Source organism: Equus caballus, chromosome 21 (genome assembly GCF_041296265.1).
Source record: "Equus caballus isolate H_3958 breed thoroughbred chromosome 21, TB-T2T, whole genome shotgun sequence".
Taxonomy (NCBI): domain Eukaryota; kingdom Metazoa; phylum Chordata; class Mammalia; order Perissodactyla; family Equidae; genus Equus; species Equus caballus.
In genome coordinates, this window is record NC_091704.1 from 10,015,001 (window position 1) to 10,035,624 (window position 20,624).

The 20,624-nt window shown below is 35.1% G+C and overlaps 2 pseudogenes; both read right to left on the minus strand.

Moving 5' to 3' along the window:
• Positions 1-976, minus strand: part of LOC138919773 (olfactory receptor 2H1-like) — a 1,091-nt pseudogene extending 115 nt beyond the window's left edge.
• A 10,897-nt stretch (positions 977-11,873) lies between these two features.
• LOC138919965 (olfactory receptor 2G6-like) lies at positions 11,874-12,839 on the minus strand (annotated as a pseudogene).
• Positions 12,840-20,624: the final 7,785 nt, after the last annotated feature.

Genomic DNA, 20,624 nt, shown 5'->3' on the forward strand with positions numbered 1-20,624 from the left:
TTCACCTCTTTGTTCCTCAGAGTGTAGATGAGAGGGTTCAACAAAGGTGTGCCAACAGTGTAGGAGAAGGTGAAGAACTTGTCATATTTTGAAGCAAAGTGGTTTTTAGGGTCTATGTAAACCATTGCCACTGTCCCATAAAACATGAAGACCATGATAAGGTGGGAGGAGCAAGTAACAATGGCCTTCTGCCTTCCCTCCTCAGACTGGATTTTCCCTAAAGCTTGAGCTATGTAGCCATAAGAAGTCAAGATCAATCCCATCAGCACAATGGTGAAGAGGACAGCAGAGATAGTCATCTGTCATTCATTTGCAGAGGTCGCTCCACAGGCCAAGCGTATGAGGGCAGGAACCACACACAGAAAGTCATCCAGGTAGTGATGGGTAGAGAAGGGCAGCTGGAATGTGATGAAAGATTGGATCAGAGACTCCATCTGGCCAGACAGCCAGGCCATGAGCATCAGCTTCCAACAGAATGACGGATGGATGATGATGGTATAACGCAGAGGCTGGCAGATAGCAACATAGCGGTCAAAGGCCATCATGACCAGCAAGATGCCTTCAGTGGCACCAAGACACAGAAACACACAGAACTGGATGGCACAGCCTGTGTAGGTGATGCTCATATCTGGCCCCCACAAGTTGAACAACATCTGGGGCACAGTGGTTGTGGGAAACCGAGCTCCAAGAAGGAAAGATTGTTAAGAAAGAAGTACATGGGGATGTAGAGATGAGGGTCCATGCAAGACAGCAGGATGATGGTCAAGTTTCCAAGAACAATCATGATGTAGAAGAGGATTACAATCCAGAATAGAACCATTTCTAGTTGTGGCCACTCAGAGAAACCAAGAAGAATGAAGTCCAGTGGAAAACTCTTGTTGATCATTCCTCTTGCTTTTGGCATTGGGGTTTGGACATAATTGCAAGTAAGATTTTGTGAACGGATTTTATAAATAAGTGTCTCTATTTTCATAGAGACTGGTTTTCCAGGGGATCTTGCACATGTAGCATATGGATGTTTTCCCTTACTTTAGTGCCATAAGTTACAATCTCTTCCTAGGGCTTTGTTTTTTATACAAAATGAATATTTGTAAGATACTACTTTTTGGAATTCATCTCTAAAATACGTCATCTCGAAATCCACAGTGGACTACCTCACATAATTATCTTAGATCATTTTCATGTTTCTATTTCATCCACATATGCAGTAGCTTCTAAAATATTTGGAATTGAACATAAAGTTTTATCTTTAAAATATGTATCCTCTGCCACAGGAAGTATTATTTGCACTGTTTGGAGATGTTAATAGGAACACATAAAATGGAGACTATCCCAGAACCAAGGCTCTTCTGCTACCAATTTAGACGCTGAACAATAAGTTCCTAAGCATAAATCATTTTCTGAGTGTCAGAAGAACCACCTTGGGATAGGAGACAAGCCAGTTTATAGGTGAGGCAAGCTAGGTTGGACACCTGGTTCTTTTGCCTTCGCTAAAGTAATATATCTTTATTTTTTTCAGATTGGCACATGAGCTAACATCTGTTGCCAATATTTTTTTTCTTCTCCCCAAAGCCCCCCAGTACGTAGTTGTATATTCTAGTTGTGAGTTCCTCTGGTGCTGCTATGTGGGATGCTGCCTCAGCATGGCCTGATGAGCAGTGCCATGTCCCTGCCCTGGATCCCAAGCTGTGAAACCCTGGGCCTCTGAAGCAGAGCATGAGAACTTAACCACTCAGCCATGGGACTGGCTCCCTAAAGTAATATAACTGTAAGTAAACAAATAAAAATTCCAAAGCACTATTCTTATCTGAAAAATGGCTGTGATAACACCCATCTCAGGAGATTTAGGTCCAAGCTTTAGGGGTAACAATATAATTGAGCTTGCAACATTTCAGCACAAAACTTGAATCACTATAAAACTACTGAACATTAAACAATATAAATGTGTCTAATTCTCACCTCACAAATATCCATTATCTCCTCAATAATAAATTAGACATTATAAATAAATTTTAATCTAGAGCCATAATTTAAAAAGGAAATGAAAGAAACTTACATCGTCATAAACTCTGATTATTTCAAAGCTTTGCTTTTTTAGCACAGGGGGGAAGATAGTACAGAAGCATTACCAAATAATACTAAACTGAAGTGTTGTATTGAGGAACATTGTCTTCAAATATTAATTTTCTGACTTCCAGAAACTTTAGCATAGTTTATAAGATATCAAGAATGTGAGGGATATGGGGCACAAAAAATGATATTAGGTGAAAGGAAACTGAGTTTATATATTGTGAAAATTTAATTTTGAAAGCAGGCATAGGAACACTATGGTAGATTTCTATCCAGTAGCAACTTCGTTTGTATTTATTCAGTACCTACCATAAGCCAGGCACTGTGCTCTGAGGTGCAAATACACTGTGAATAAGAGAGAGAAGATCCATGCTTTTCTTGAGCTCATAGGCCCATGGGAGACAGAGAAAGCAAGTGAAGAAATGAGCAAATAAAGCATAAGGATTTAGCTATTTTTGAAGATAAATCTAAAAGGAAAAAAGTCAGGGCATTATAATTGAAGATAACAATGGAGGATGGAAGAACAGAGGAAGGTCGTCACGCCCTGGGTGGAACAGGAAAACCAGAGTCTGTTGTTGAGGAAGTGTGTCAGCTCTGAGAGGCCCCTCACAGCTGGGAAAGTGAGGGCCATGTGCGCTGTGTGTGGTCAGATGTGCCAGCAGAACTCAGCTCCTCTATTCTAAGCTCCAAAGCTCCCTAATTTCACCACAGAATGTCCATTCTGTTTCATCAAACTGTGTCACTGCTCATTTCTCTCAGATTCCAGGTTTCTTCATCAGCTTACCTTCACTTGGCTCAGAATGCAATACTGTCTTAAACTGTTTATATTTTTCTGATTAATATGTAAAGGATTATCATATTTTACTGGCATTTGCTGCTTGATTTGTCATATTACCCAAGTAAATTCCCAAGTTAAAAAGGATCATTTAATATGATTTATCTCTTTTTCTTGCCTTAGAGACTTCTTTTTTCAAATCTTAATTTTACTTTCTGTGATGTTCTCGTCAATGTCTTTCTTCTTGATTCAAGTTCATCATTACCTATATATTTTTATAGTTACTGTATAATTTCATTTATGACATCTAAATTTTTAATCAATTTGATTTTTTAATGTGCACAGAGAATCTACAGTTTAGTCCTAATTTATTACTAAATTTTCAGAGTATTTTATGTAGAACCCTTTTCAGTTCACTGAAGCACAATAGGAATTTTGCTCACTGTGTTTTCCAAGAGTTCTTTTACAGTCAGGCACAGAATCACATGTCTCATTGTCATTGTTATTGCCCAAAGTTAACCAATCTGGACGAGGAAGCATCTCTCTCTTTCTCTCTGTCCTCTCTCTTTCTCTCTCTGCCTCTATCTATCTATCTTGTATTTTCATCAGGTTATGACACTAGACATTCCCAATTATGTAAGTAAGTAACATTTAATAAGCAGCTTAACATGTAAGTTTTAGTTAAATAGGCCATAACCTCCTTATGGCTGACTCTACTTCCGTTCAGATCAGCATATGTAAAATGCTCAAAGGCGTGGAATAATTCAACTCTAGGATTTATTATAAAACAATCTCTTACTAAAAAGTCCACTACCTAACTCTTTATGACATTCAATATGAGGAATTTTTTAAATTCAGTGTCGTGATATGACCAATGTAATAGTGTGCAGTAAAATTTTTGGACCCAGTTATAAAAAGAGTAAGGGGTTTGCATGTGTATGTTTTAACTTGCAAATTCTACAATAAATTGACAGAGCAGGATTGTTGAGGCTTAAAAGAGCACAGTGATGATTTGTGCATATTAAAAACCCCCTGTTCCAACAAGTTCCACAGAATGTAACATATGTTCTCTTCAAATCCAGGGAAATGCTATACTTTCAGAATGTATGCAAATCTGATTTTTTCCTTTTTTATTTTCTAACTCTTCCATCTCTGAAATGTAAGTAGCTTACCTGGTTGGAAAGCAAGTCAGTGACAGAGTCAGGTAACAAATAAATCTGTTTTGAAGCAATCAGCAGATCTCCCTTCTCCGAGGTCTTTTTTCAGGCACCACGATTCCTAGTGACTCCTGGGTTGAATATATGGCATTGCGTCGCCATTCAGAGAGATCAGAAAAGATGTGAACACTTCTTCTCTTGAAGGAAAGAGCATAAGGAGCATAGAAGGAAATGGGCTTCTCAAGAATTCCCTGGGGCCTTGTGTACTTACAGGGAATTAGCTGCCAGTCTAGAAATGCTGTAAAGGCCTAGAGAATTAAACAATGCTTTCTTTGTTTTCAGTAAATGAATTGACTACAATTTAACAGTTTTCAGTTGACTATTTTCAATTCATCCCTTATTAACTCAATTAAGCAATTGATTTTGTGATTATTTATGCTAAAAATTTTGATATTCATTCATTTATTAATTCACTCCACAAATGTTCATTTGTGCGACCATCTCTGTGCTAGTCATTGCAAATATAATAGGGAAGAAAGGAAATAGAAAGGATGAAGATGATATTCTTTGTCAGTCTGAAATCGATTACATGTGCTAAACGTTGTCAGAGGAGATTGAAGGATTCAAAGCAATGTTTATGTCGGACAAAAGAAGTTATAAAACAGAGGTTTTGATGCATAAGGATATAATAGAATATAAAAACAACTAAGTTTTATCTCAGGCAGGCAGTGATGGGTAACAAGTATATACAAGAATATAGAACATTTTATTGATTGTTGTTCTAGGAAAGCAATGTACAATACATAAAAGATCTAACAGCTTCTAATAACATCTCAAAAACACATTTTTGGATAAAATACATTGATAGCTAGGAATAGAAACATATTACTTTAATGTATAAAATATTTCACTTTAGGCAGCATCATATATCAAAAAGAAAAGGGAAATAAAAGCAGTATAGAAAAATTACATGATATCTACACAAATTATAAAAAGTTGGTTCTCTTGAAATAAAAATGTAATAAAATATGATATTTCTCTGTAATAGACTTCAAATTTTACACATGAGATATTAAAGGAGTAAGTATAAAGCAAAATAGAGAATAACATTTAGTCAACAAAGCTATGTAAGAGAAAAGAAAAACTAAAAAATAAAACAATGTTAAAAAAGAAGAAGTATGTAAATGGCTAAAAATGTTTAAAGACTTGAAAAAGAGGCTTATTATTCCTGAGGAAATAAAATAAGAAAAGTTTGAAGATTTAGAGGAGCTAGTGATTGTTTTGGAAACCAAGAAAAATTTGAAAAACATAAAATATAATTACCACAGCTAAAAATATAACTAAAATAAAGAATGAAAATATATACCCCGACATATTTTTCAAAGTGCGATAGTATTTCTATATCTAGATATACCCTAAAAATATGGGACTACAAGTCTAAATGGAGAATTTCCTGAAAAATCTGTGCAAAAATATTGTCACCTGTATAGAGGCAAATATCATGTTGATCTCAAATTTTATTTAATGATAATAAATAATTGAAAAAACAATGATATTTACAAACTTATAAGTGCTGTATCTTTTAGGTAGTAAAGCCATTCTTCAAGTTTTATAGAAATGGAAAAAGAATTTCAAATAGGTCATGCTTTAGGAAATAGAACACCCATGTGTACTTCATACTAAAACTGGTTGAGGACAAATCTTAGCCCATGAAGTGATGAATGGAGAAACTATGTTAAAAAGACTCGTGATAAGTTTTAGAATCATTTCATAATAATACATGAGAAAATATGACTACATTACGGAAATAAATGAAGGCGTGGCTAAAAACAAAATAGAAATGACAGAAATCACGACAACGTGAAAGATAATATAGCAAGATCCAGACGTTGGTGAGATTGATGTGGGCATAAGAATAAGGACTACTTCTCCCCCAATAAATACAAGCCTTTCTGGTCCTTTATATCTTTTCAAAAGCCATAGCTTCCTTGACAGAGTAACTGATTCACAATATAAGGCTGATGAATCAGTTAATAATGATATAATTATGAGCATTTAATTAAAATAATTATATGTATATTCTAAAAAGTTTTAATACGAATAATAAAACTAAAAACAACAAACTGCGTGCAATTTGGGAAGGGTGGTAAAATGTGTAAATACACTGTTTTTTCTTGAAGGATAACAAATAGGTGCTGTGAAAATATTGAAGTAGACATTTAATTATATTATTTGAACTATAACCGTAATCAAAAGAACTTAAAAACTCTACAGGTTTTCAAACACAGACACACAAATACATAACATAATTAACTGTACAGAGAGAGAAAGAAAAAACAAAAGAAGTTAAGAACAAAGGAAGCACTACAATACTAAATGTAAGAAAGGAAACTAAATATATTTACGATATGCATAAATGGAAATGGAATAGACACATCTATTGAGAGAGAAAGGACGTTATGTTCAATTAAAGGCAAAATCTAAATTTATTTTGCAATAACAAATGCAGCCCTAATGGATATTGTGATTGGTTTGCTTGTCATCATTTCCACATTCTTCAGATGTTTCTTTTTCACTCTTAAAGCTGAAAAGCTAAAAAATCTAAGTGTACATACACCATTGTATCTGAGATTTCACCTGTGACTTAGGTTCTAATAATGGGGTGCATGTGAGATTTAGATGGCAGAAATGTGATGGAGGCTGCCTTGTTCCCCTGCTTTTTAATGTTAGCATAGGGACTTTATCAACATTGCCCATTTTGTGGCTCTTCATTTCTTAGTATTTTTGTTTGCAATGTTTGTATTGTGGAAGGGCTCTCTTTTTGCTCTCTTTTATAATTGGCTGTTTTCGACTAAAATGTAAGATACTAACTTCCTGTAATCAGTAGCCACCTCACTGAAATCTGACTAGTTGCTTTTTTATTTATTTTATTGTCCCTGTTGTGATGCTTTACAGGAGATTTCTTATTTAATCCTCATAACAGCCCTGTAACAGAAATGGTTTTTTCTGGCCCAAGCCCAGGAGTGTCTGCCCTAGGCCACCTCTCTAAACATCTTTGACTTTCTCCGTCTCACTTTCTAGGCTTCCAGAGCTATTGCAGCTCCTGCTATTTGGGAAGATATATTATATTTTTGTTTCAGAACTCTAGCAATTGCTACTTCCCCTTCCTGGATTACTTCCCCTATCAATATTTACAAGTCTATTATTTTCTCTCTGTCTGTACAAAAACAATACCTTCTTAGAGAAATCTTCTCAATTCAACTCTCCTCCAATACATTTCGATTTCATTATATTGTTTTATATATTCTGTTGAATGCTACATCATGTTTCATTCCTTTAACTTAAACTTTTCTTGAATATTTAAAGTGTGTCTTCTATAAATGATGTATAGATTACATTGGTTTACTCAATATGAGTGCTGGTATCTTCAATAGTCAAATTTAATCCACTAATTTTTATCATGGTTATAGATATATTTATTTCTAGATGTTTTAATTTTATTTTTATTTAGCCTATGACTTTGTTCTTTCTTTTTTATTTTTTAATGTTTCTTCTTGTTTGAGTAACTGAGTTTTCAGTGCCTATCCACTATTACCTTTTTTATTGGTTTGAAAAATGTCTCTTTTACTTATCATTTTATTTGGCATGACAATAATGCAAACATCTGTACTAAAACTATATTTTCTATAGACATAGATTTCCAATACACACACACAAAAGAAAATACATTTTATCTTACCTGTATTTCCATGTTTCCCTCACTTTTTAAATATTGATTCTTTGAGGATTTTATTTCCAGATTTTACAAATATATTGCATCTGTAAATGTATATCAAATGTTATTTAGATGTGACTAATAGGTTTACTTGTTTACAGTTTCTTATAAACTAGATCATCTTCATTAACCAGTATATTATTCTCTACTATAGTACACTTTTAAGCAATTATTCTAGAGAAAGTAGGTATTTGCTAATGATTCAGAAGCTTTTTATGTCCCAAAATTGACTTGATTTACTTTGTCACTTATTATCACATTAAATAGGTATAGAATTATTAAAACTCTAGTTATATCTTATAGAATCCAGTGTGGCTAATAAATTATTACATGCGAATCTAGTTTGTATATAGATGTTTTGTTCCTTCTCTGAGAACATAGTTTTTGTGTTCGTTAATAAGATGTGTACTGTTGGGAATTTTTCAACATTTATATTTATTTACTCAGTCCATTACCTAGATTATCTCTGTGATATTGGAGACAGGTACTTTTCCTCATTTCAGGAAAGTCAGTCTCTATCATTTTGTCCTGCTAATCTTCTTTATTTAGTGTGTCCTGGAGGAGTCATCTGGTGCACTGTGCATGCAGCTGTGTGCTGGAGAAGGAGAGCACTGGCCAGGGAGAGGAGATTGTGTGCATCCTTCCCACCTCTGCAATCAGTGACATCACACTGGCAACTTGAATTTACCACGGTGGGAGTGTTCACACTACGGACTTTGGAAAACACTACAAGTCATACAAATTAGTGGGTGTTTTTCTTTTGCTAGTTTTGTTTAGACAGGGTGATGATTAACTATCATACTACTGCCTCCACATCTTTGCCATTTTTTGTTTTATATATATCCCATTATATTAATATATAATATATAACAATGCATATGGATAAATATATTTACTAATATATATTTATACATAGTATATATTTATATATATTTATACTTTTTATGATATATATACTGTTTTTCCTTTTTCCACAACATTCAGGGCATATGCATAGACCTTATTCTCATTTAATAAACTATTTTTCAGCTGTGTCCATCCTATTATTGTTCTATTACTGTTTTTTCTTCCAAATTTAATAACGTTTTAAAAATCACATATTTTCACTTGCTTTTATCTTTCCCACTACTTTTGAAACTATTTTAAAATTTCTATTTTACTTTATTGAGACTCCTTCATCAGTATTAATTCTTTTTCTTTTAGCTTCCTTCCTTCTTTCTTCTTTTTCCCTTTAATTTTAGAGGTTGTCTTTCGTGAGTTTGTTTTTCCTTAAATATGTGAAAATTTTTCAGTTTATACTCTTTTTTATGTCTAAGAGTGTCTGTTTTCTTTACCCTATTGTTACCTGATCCTCCCTCTCATATGGAGGCACAGACTATAGTTTTTCTGCTGAGCATTATGGTGATTCCTTTTCTTTCTGTTTCATTCCTGGGGTTAAATAGCTTTTCTTGGCACATATTAAGGATGGGAGTCGTCATCCTCACCTCTTCCACAGATCATCCTAAATGAACCTCTATAATTCCTGTGTCTGCGTCTATGAGCTTCAAGGTTCAAAGTGTTCCCAGTTATTTTACTTACAATTTGGGTTAGAGTTTGTACTGTGGGTTCCTTTAGTTTTTCTTTTCTGAGATCTTACCCTATGTTTTCTCTTTTCCTTGAATTTTTCAATATTTCTCATTTATAGAGGGTATCAGTTTCTTGCTTTTTTATTATTTTAGAAAACACATTTCTATCACTTCATGGTATTTGGAGGGGTGGTGGAACGATATGTATGTTGCACCATTTTCATTGTATAGTTTAAAAATGATTATAATATTGAATGATTATATATCTAGGCAAGATCATCTTTTTCTTTTGGAGAATAAAATGGAAAAATGTTTTGGGAAGCAAATTGGTCATGTGTGTAAATTGGCTTATGTGTCCCTGCTTTTGGCTTACCAGTTGCATTTCTGAAAATACTTTATAAGTACATAATAATAAACACAGACTTCAAATGTGAAAGTGTGCTCAATGTAGTTATTAATGAAAAGAAAAATATAAGCACACAAAGAATCTAATTGTAGGGAAAAATTTTTATAAATTCTGGATATTTTTGAAGATTATCCAATCACAATACAAATGCTCACAATGATATAAATAAAAAAAGATAGTATGAAATTGTACATGCACTGTGATTGAAAGGCCGTAAAAATATATTATAGAGAAACTCTATTACATACAGTAAAATAGTAACAAGATATTTTCAAATGTGTTTCCCTTTTCATCTAAGATTAAGTTCTTTTGTTTAGCTTGCTTTTTATATGTTTGTCGCTTCTCTTACGTTATTTATTTACTGGTTTATTTTTTTGGGAAAATGCCTATTACTTCTTTGTTGTAGATAGTAAGCATACTTATCTTCTTTATTTCATTTTATGTGTACGTCTGAATTTTGTTAACATTTAATTTGTTGTGTATGGTAAAAATTTCATTTTGTTTCTGGGGGAAAATCTTTTTCATATTATCTTTGAGTTTTGATTTTGTTTTTTCATGTTTTTTCCTAGCAGTTTTTTCTGCATACTGTACTGCTTCCTTTACTTCCTATCTGACATTCTTTTTTTTTAGCTGTTTGTTTTATTAAATGTGATATTTTGTGTCATAGAGGCTGTATTTAATTTAAATTGATTTACATTCCAACACATATATATTCTTTTCTGTGTCTTGCTTTTGAGCATGAAGAAGTGGTGATTCTATCCTGTGAGGTTTCCTGTTGAGCTGCTGCTCTCCTCCAGGGCTGTAACTGAGCGCTGGTATTCCTAACCATGTTCTATTTCACTCCAAACTCTTCCTTCCATTACTGAGGGGGGAATTCTCATAACAAAATTCTGGAAGACAAATTCAACCAGACTTCTATGCCTCTTCTTTGTATTAAATTGAATATTCATCATTTTAGTTTCTGTAAAGATGTTTAAGCAAATTGGACAGGAGTATGTTTGGAGAGGCATCCCTGATTCATTCAGAAAGTTCTCCTGAAGTGATTTTCTCATGTGTGCACTCATTTTGCAATCAGTTTTACCTTTGGCAGTAGAGACAGGTCCAAACTTTATTTTGTAGACTGATATCAATATTCTGGTACAAAGATGATATTTAGATAAACCTCAGTTTTCTTTTCTGTCATCATAAGTCTAAATCACACGACAGCCCACAGAGATACTGAACCAATTTTACTTTTTGTTCTTGTGCCTCTTCTTTTCCCTGTGGATATCATAATGAAAGATGGGGATAAAATTAAGATTTTAGATTAAATAAATTGTTCTCTCCTTGTGCAAATCTCTTAAAATACTTGAGGTAGACAAATTGATGAAGTTCACCCTCTTTGGAGAGAGAGAGAGACAGAGAGAATGAAATACATGCTCTTTCACTTTCGCTCAAATTCTAAACACTTTAAAGAAAAGAGAATGAGGCTGAATCATGCATGGATTGGTCTGCTTAATGAAAGCTTATTATTTGATTAGTTTTATTAATTTAATGTCATATTTTGCCACAAATGTAATCAGTGTATTATATTTGTATTTCTCCTAACATAAATGAGCTAATATAGCGAGACTTGTCCATTCTGTTGTTTAAACTGACGTTGTAGGAAAATGGTCATATATTATTTCAATGTTTATTTTATATATATACACACATATATATAGATAATATGTGTGATAATGTAGAAATAGAGTATATTTCATGTTCAATGGGGACATATATTATGAAACAATTAATTTTTCCAAGAGGGTGAGATGGATGGTGTTTCAAGACAGCTGGAAGTGCAGGTAACATTTCAGTTGAGCTTTTAGGAGTAATTAGAGGTTTACCAGACAGACTAGCACTCCAGGGTTAAATAATCTCTGCATAAAATTTGATGGTGCAGTTGAGGAAGAGCAAAGAGTTTTCTGTAGATAGAGCATAGAGTCTTTGAATTCATGAGAAGGATGTTTGGGACAAAAGAAACACTATTGTGGCTTGAGTATGTTAGCTTCTTATAGAGTTCTATGTCTTTTACTTCTCCTTATGGCGTTGTACAAGAGAATAATACTTTGAACAACTGTCTATGAGCTAAGAATAGCCTACTTCAGGTTGTACCTACAGCTGATATCTTTTCTGAACCAAGATCATTCCCCTTTACCAGTGTCCTCAAGGCCCCTTTCACATCTTTGTTTCTCATAGTGTAGATAACGGGGTTTGAGAGTGTTGGGACTATGGTGTAGAAAAGAGAGACAAAATCTTCCTGGTTTTTGGATCAACATTTGACTGACTGAAGGTACATATAGATAATGGTCTCATAGAAAATGATGACCACAATCAGGTGGGAGAAACAAGTCCCAAAGGCTTTTAAGCGCCCTGCTGCTGATTTGATCCTCAGCACAGCTTGGGCTATAAAACCATAGGAGGCAAAGATGAGTGACAGAGGAACAATTTAAAAGATGATATTGACCATAAGGAGTACTACCTCATTGAACTTTGTGTCCACACGGGCCAGTCTGCTGAGCACTTGCACCTCACACAAACGTGGTCCAGTTTGTAATGACCACAAAGAGGCAGTTGCACTGTAAGGGAGCACTGAATTAGAGAGGTGATAAGGCCACTGTACTATGCTATGCTGGCCATGGATGCACATAATTGAGGCTGCATAATGATTGCATAGTGCAGAGGACAGCAGACAACAGCATAGCAGTCATATAACATGACTGCCAGGAGAATATACTCAGTAGAACCCAACCTTGTGGCCACATAGAGCTGGGCCACACATACAACATAGCTCATGATCTTCTCTTTCTTATTCATGATAAGCAGCAACGGTGGGGCAACACTGATGGTGCAAGAAATGTGCACACAAGAAAGGTTACTGAGGACAAACTACATCAAAGAGTGGAGTTTTTGGGTCCAAGCAAGACACCAAAATGATGGCAGTCTTCCCCAGAAGCTTCAAGACATCAAAGAGCAAAATTAAGACAAAAAGGATCGTCTTTAGCTGGGACTGATCTGAAAATCCCAGGAGAAGAAATCCCTCTTCAGAACTGTTGTTGTTTACCTCCATTTTCCTGCAGACTTCAATTCATAAACGGATTAAAATTCTGGAGAAAGAAAATGATGAGGTGATCATTGGTGAGCTGAGGTTGTTTCCAATATGATTATCTTCCTTTTATAACTTTCAGCTATGTTTTAAAGACTGATAGCACTTTCCTCAATGTACATCCTTTGACAGGAAAGGGCTCTCCTTTCTCTTTCCTTGAAACAGATTTCACTCTTTCTAATGGGAACAACTCTAAAGCAAACATCATCAAAATGCCCTCTTGTTTCCATCCATCATCCAAGAGGGTATACTCATCTGCCCCTCACTCTTCCTCTACTAAAGACATTTCTAGATTTACTGATATTCATTTATGAGGCTCTATTCTACCAGTTTTGCTTTTATACTCCTAGAAGAGCCTGCCGTCATGTACTTTATAATTCTACAATGGCAGACAAATATGGAGGAAGCATTAGGAAAAATAGCACTTAGATATCTGCACAGAAATATAGACTAGATGTTGTTAGTGATAGTATATCTCATGCATGGAGAGTAGATTGAAGTGATGTGGCAGAGAAGTGAACTGCTGAAGAGATGGTCTTGAAGAGAGAGGACAGAGAGCAGATCAGAATCAATTTAGCATCAATCTGATGACCACTCATTGTTTTGGATCCTGGCATTAGCTTCAAGCAGAATTTGAGCTGCTGACATTTTTAACTTAAGGCTGAGAAGCAATCTCACAGACACATTTCTCCTTCAGTTCCCACCTCCTTCTCTTCACTTATCTCCTTTTCAGTTATTTTTCATATTTCTTTATTATTGTAGTTTAACTTACAGGTATTTAGGGATGAGTTAGAAAAGTAGTTTATCTTGGCTTTTTCTTTTGTAGGTAATTCCACTTGAAACAAAAGCTTCATATCTTGTCCTTTAAAATCCAAATGTTGAAGTACGTTCATCAAATTATACTATAACAATTTCTTAAATAAAGATCTATTTTTAAAACTTTTGATACCTTACTATATACTGTGTATACTTGCTTAGTATATAAACCTAATCTTGTTTTTCTGGATTATCCTATGTCAAAAACTTAAAAAAATGAAAAAGAAAATCTTATTTTCAAAGACTGAATGCATTTTCATTTTGTAGCTAAAGTTACTTAACAATTGTTTTATTATGCCATTAAACTTGGTTATAGTTTATTACTATGATTGATAATGCAACAAATTTGCTTGCATTTGCTCATACTTTGATTTACTTTAGTGTTTCCTAGAAATCGAATTATTTGCTAAAAGACATGAAATGAATATAGTTTGAAAATCGTACAGATGAAGTGCAATGCTCTTTGTGGAGTGTTTGAAAGCTGCTCATGTCAACTCATCATGAATAAATTCAATTTTATTATTTTTAAGCCCTCTATTAATTTGTGAAAATCATTATTTTAACAATTATTTGTAGGTTGAAATTATTTGTTTATTTGCATTTATTAAATTTTGCTTTACCTATTCTTTTATTTTGTCCATTTTTAAATTGATATATTTGCATATTATAATGGTCTATTTATTCAGAAATGCAACTGACCTCTTTTCCTTTTTAGGCAAATGTTTTATTTCAAAATATTTTCAAATATCTTTTCTAATATTTAAAAACTACTACTGAAGTGATATTGCCAAGCATAAAACCAAAATAAGATGCAGTCTGCATAAAATGAAATACATGTATATATTATCCCATATCTATGAGTGTGTATACATAAAATCACATCAGAATCTAAGTCAAAATACAAGAAAAAATGAAGTAAAACAGAAGACTTACAAATACTCAGCCATATCTGGTCAGTGGCCATCAAAGGCAAAACATCTGATATGCATCATCATCAATAGCAAACATGTAAATTCCCATGCAAAGCAGCAGGGTGTGGACCACAAAGTGAAACCCATCCTAACGTTGGCACTCCCAAAAGCACAGTAAAACATATATATATTTTTCGTGTATCCATCTTCATTAAACAAGATGAAGATCTTGAAATGGTAAGTCTATGTAGGTCTTGATATTGATTCCTTGTGGCTTGTAATACTGTTGGAAAATATATTACTTTTTATGTATACGTTATTATATATACATAATATTTATGAGATAATGGCTTATTACAGCAATATATAATTTCTCTAAGTTCAAAGGCTGTGGAATTTAAAAATTTCTTTCCTTAAGATAAAGTAGAAATAAAATAGTACAAAATCCCTCTGTGATCAAGAATCACAAAAAGAAAGTTTCCATTTGAACTGGAATAATGAAGAGGAAAGAGGAAAATAATGTTTGGTTCTACAAGCACTTTGTTCATGCCCTATGGTATTAATTGTTAGTTTTGCTAATGAAAGAACAGTGGAAAAACGAATTTGCAGGCTAAATGATGAATGTACATGCTAACTAATGTACTGAGAAAAAATTTCCTCATATACATATATGCGTATGTGTGTGTGTGTGTGTTTGGATGTGTGTGTATCTGCCAATGTCCCCTCATCACCTTCTCCACCAGTTCCTTGTCCCAGTCACAATCACGTACTACCTGGACCTCTGCCAGAGTCCCACAACTGAAAATCCTGTGCATCCTTATCCCAATCATCTTCTCCACACAGGCAAAGAGAGCAAAACTTTTCAAATATAAATAACAAAGCTCTGGGTGCTAGTATACACCTTTAGTTAGTCTTTTAATGTTAATATTGCTACTTTTATTCTTAAAATATATAATAAACATCCAGGAAAATGAATAACAAAAGAAACCACAAATGGTACCTTCTCTGTAATTAGGAGACGAAGAAAACACACTAACTAAAATTTACATGTAATGGAGAACAAAGGTACTGAGACTCATCAGAATTGGTACAGAAAACCTAGAATGGTATCAAGAGGCCTTGGAAGGAAGTAGCATGGCATTCAAGGTCACTGGTAAGACCCCCAAAATATCAGAAAATTCCTTCTTCTATAAGGAGTGCATTCTCCCATCAGTGTGGATTGCTGTGCACATGTCTGATAGACAAGGGGGTAGGGAGCAATCAGAGGACAAGGAAAGAGACAGGTTTGGAGAGAGCCAGGGGAGGAGGTGGTAGAGCCAACAGTGCAGCATGGTCTAACCTGAGGGATTGCCATCCCAGTCATGGCCAGGAATGAGGAGGTGACAAGAAGTCTGACATTGAGAAACCTGCTGGAATGCATAGAACAAAGCAACAGAGCCTGAGAAACCAGTAAAGATCTCCTGTCTGAAACCCCATGGAATCTTCCTGGTAATAAGTAGAAAAGCAAATTAAATCCTTAAACAATAACATATGAAAATGCACTGTCCTTCAAAAAAATACTAAAGAGAAAATAAAAAATAATTAGCAAACTTCATATCAGAATAAATAAATTTAACTGAAAATTCTTGCCATAAAGCAGGTCTAAACCATGATTCAATGTTCAAAGTTGATTTACAGCAACAAAACTCTTCATAAAACAATTTCAGCAATTAGAGAACACCATGATGTAGAAATTAAGAATCCAGACATTTGATGACCAGTCAAGAAGAGGTGATGGTCAGACAACAGAAATGTGTCAAATGGGAATTGACTTGAGTTAGGAGAGAATTTGAAGAAAATGATGGAGCTTAAACTGAATGGTTGATTCATGGTTTGTATGTGGCTGTAAAATAATATTTAAAGTTAATAAATCAAGTAGTGAAAGATGAAGCATGAATATATCATAATAAACACTAAGATATATTGACTAAGGTTGTATGATAAGGGAAAGAAGAGAGAAATATTTTAGAAGGTATTTTACTCTTGCTCATGTTAGGGAACCAATTGACACTGTATGAAGAGAAAGAAGATAAAGAATATTTCACTATTTATAAAGTATCTTTTATACCCTATAAAAGTATCATGAAAAGATAATTGAACAAATACACAAATCTTGTTAAATGGGAAAAAATAAGTAGACCACATAATGAAAGACTTTTTAAAATAAAAAGATGCAGAGAATATAAAATAATATAAAATGCAAGATAACACAAGATAGACTTATTAGACATATCAACAAATAACTTTGGGTTTAGCATACTTACTAAAGGAAAAAGATTACTATTTTCTCTGCCTGGCAATCTCTTCCTCCAGAAAAGTTGTGGGTTATTTCTTCAGTTACTCAGGTCACTATTTGATTATGAGAGAAGACTTCTGTGTCAAATCAATGTGAAATAGTCATGTGTCCCTTACCTTGTTTTATTTTTATTCACATTAACCACTCATGACATTTTTTACCATGATTTGTGTATTATCAATTCTCTACAGTAGAATGTAAATCCAGGAGTTATGATATTTTACCCACTTTTATCTCAGGTGTCTCCCCATTGCCTAACACATGGCCTGCCACAATGTAGATGTTTAAAATAAATGTTTCCCTAAGGAATACACTGAAAATTTAGAAGTGACATCAGCAAGATGGTGGAATAGTTGATCCCTGGCTTTAGCTTCCCTCACAAATATACAGATTAGCAACTACTCACAGACAATAACACTTTTGTGAAAAATCCAAAACCTGGAGTGAGGCTGAAGGACCCCCTTCAGGAGCACAAAAGCTGAAATAACTTACATTAGACAGAAGAGTCAGAGGAGTGGTTTCATTTTAAAAGTATTACCTTCTTCCAGGCCAGCAACAAACTACACCGAGAGGAATTCCCATCACCTGTGATTTCTCCAGTGGGGAACAGAGAGCCCAAGGCAGACATTCAGCTCCCCTAGAATTGTGGGGTGCTCCCCAGGAGGCCTACTTCTTTCTCAAGCCATGGCGAACAGAGGTGAACTGGCAGGGCTAGACCACCTAGGGTCAGCCTAGAGCAAAATAATGGGGACAAGGCTCACCAACCAGTCACAGATCTTGGTGGTAACACTATGTCCCTGCCAGCAGTGCTATCTGACCAGAAGCTTTCTCCGTCCTTGGAGATAAACTGCAACAATATATGGCCAGTGAGTACAACCAGCAGTTCTGTCAGGCTAAGACCTCTAGGCAGTGGTCCACTTCACCCAAGGAGCCACGCCTGTGACTCCAGCTGGCTGGAGAGCAGAGACAGCAACCCTACTCAGACTCATATCTCAGCCTTCAGCCTCACACAAACCTGGAGCATATCTGAGGTCCCATCCTACCTGGGACTCTAGTTGGTGCCCCTGCCCGACCAAGCACAACCAGTGGACCCACCTAATCATGCAGTCCAGTCTGCAGCCTTGCTGAAAACAGAGTATGGCCAGTGGACCACTTGACCAGGTACTACAGCCTGTGGCACCAACTAACCAGAGGTAACTGCAGAGCCCAGGCTGTGGCCCTGCATGATCATGGAATTCAGCCAGCAACACTGCCTTGCCAGAGAGCTCAGCCTGCAGCCACATCCATTTGCAGAATCTTGCCAGTGGCACTTGCTCGGCAGGAATCACAGCATGCATCCTTGGGAGCCAGGGCAGTGACCCCGCCAGAATGTGAAGCCCAGCTGGCCGCTATGCCCTACTGCAGAGCCCAGCAGAGAACCCACCTGACTATGGAGAACAGCCAGTGGTCCCGTCCATTCAGGGAGCCTAGTCAGAGGCCCCGAATATCTGAGGAACTCAGCTAGTGGAACCACCAGATCACAGAGCCCAGCCAGCTGATCTGCCCAACTAGAGCTCAGGCAGAGGTCCTAACTGAACCCAAGTCCAGGCCTTGGACTTGTCCAATCAGAGACTGGAAGAATCCTCCACCTCCCACTGTATACTACAAGCCAGCCTGGCTAGAACACTTGGTTGAGATGCCTAGTAAAGGTCTGTGTCTGCCACAGTGAACCTATAAAGAATGAAAGATGACTACTTCCTTAATTGTGCAGACACTGACATAAGAATACAAGGATCAAAAAGACAATGGGAAACATGACACCACCAATGGTGCCTAGATTTAGGGTATAGCTTATTTTTGCAGGTAACATCACAGGGACTATGATCCCAACCCACCAATTAAACTAGGAGAGGTTCAATAGAGACTTATAGTTCTGAGATCAATTCTCCTGGGAAAAAAAAATCTTACTATTCAATTGATCTAAATGCTCACATTAGAATTCTAATGAACACAGCATATACAATTAAATTTATGTATCTGGGTTTAATTTAATTTAATTTTTAATTTAATGTTTTATTTAATGTTTCATAAAAAAATCACTGCACCTATTAATCTCTCTAACAAAAATTTTGAAGTGGGAAATTAAAAACTGAAATTTATTTATTATATGAATGAAGAAAACAAAACATAAAGGAAAATTGATATTTGGAAGCAAGGAAGAAAAATAAAGCTCAGATGAAGGACAATATATTCTAAAACATTCAAAATTATATTGAGTCAGGATTTTAAAAAGAATGTTATATATTTTGTCTGGGACTAGGATATTATTTGATTATTTTCTTTAGGGAGATAAAAGACCTTTAGTGGTATTTTTAAATGCAGAATGAATGTGTCTTTATAGATAACAATGTGCCCCTTGTAGTCATGATTTATTTGTGAGAATTCTAAATTTAAAAAATCAAATGTATGCAACACCAATGGACAGAACATCCAGACAGAAAATCAACAAGGAAATAATAGAATTAAATGAAAAATTAGACCAGATGGACTTAATAGATATATATAGAACATTTCATCCAAAAACAGCAGGTTACACATTCTTCTCAAGTGCACATGGAACATTCTCAAGGATTGACCATATTTTGGGAAACAAAGCAAACATCAATAAATACAAGAGAGTTGAAATAATATCAAGCATCTTTTCAGATCATAATGCTATGAAACTAGAAATCAACTACAAGAAAAAAGTAGAGAAAGGTGCAAAAATGTGGAGACTAAACAACACGCTTCTGAACAAACAATGGATCATTGAAGAAATTAAAGAAGAAATCAAATATTATCTGGAGACAAATGAAAATGAGAACACGACATACCAAATCATTTGGGATGCAGCAAAAGCAGTCCTAAGAGGGAAATTCATCGCAATACAGGCTCACCTCACTAAACAAGAAAAAGCTCACATAAGCAACCTCAAACGACACCTAACAGAACTAGAAAAAGAAGAACAAACAAGGCCCAGAGTCAGTAGAAGGAGGGAAATAATAAAAATAAGAGCAGAAATAAACGATATTGAAACAAAAAAGACAATAGAAAGGATCAATGAAACAAAGAGTTGGTTCTTCGAAAGAATTAACAAAATCAACAAACCTTTAGCGAGACTCACCAAGAAAAGAAGAGCGAAATCGCAAATATATAAAATTAGGAAGGAGAGAGGAGAAATCACAACAGATACCAATGAAATACAAGAGATCATAAGAGAATACTATGAAAAACTATATGCCAACAAATTGAACAACCTGGAAGAAATGGACAAATTCCTAGACTCCTACAATCTCCCCAAACTGAATCAGGAAGAAATGGAGAATCTGAATAGGCCAATCACAAGTAAGGAAATAGAAACGGTAACCAAAAACCTCCCCAAAAATAAGAGTCCAGGACCAGACGGCTTCTCTGGAGAATTCTACCAAACATTCAAAGAAGACTTAATACCTATTCTTCTCAAACTGTTCCAGAAAATTGAGAAAGATGGAGTACTCCCTAACACATTCTATGAAGCCAACATCACTCTGATCCCCAAACCTGACAAGGACAACACAAAGAAGGAGAACTACAGGCCGATATCACTGATGAACATAGATGCAAAAATCCTCAACAAAATTCTGGCAAACCGAATACAGCAATACATCAAAAAGATTATACACCATGATC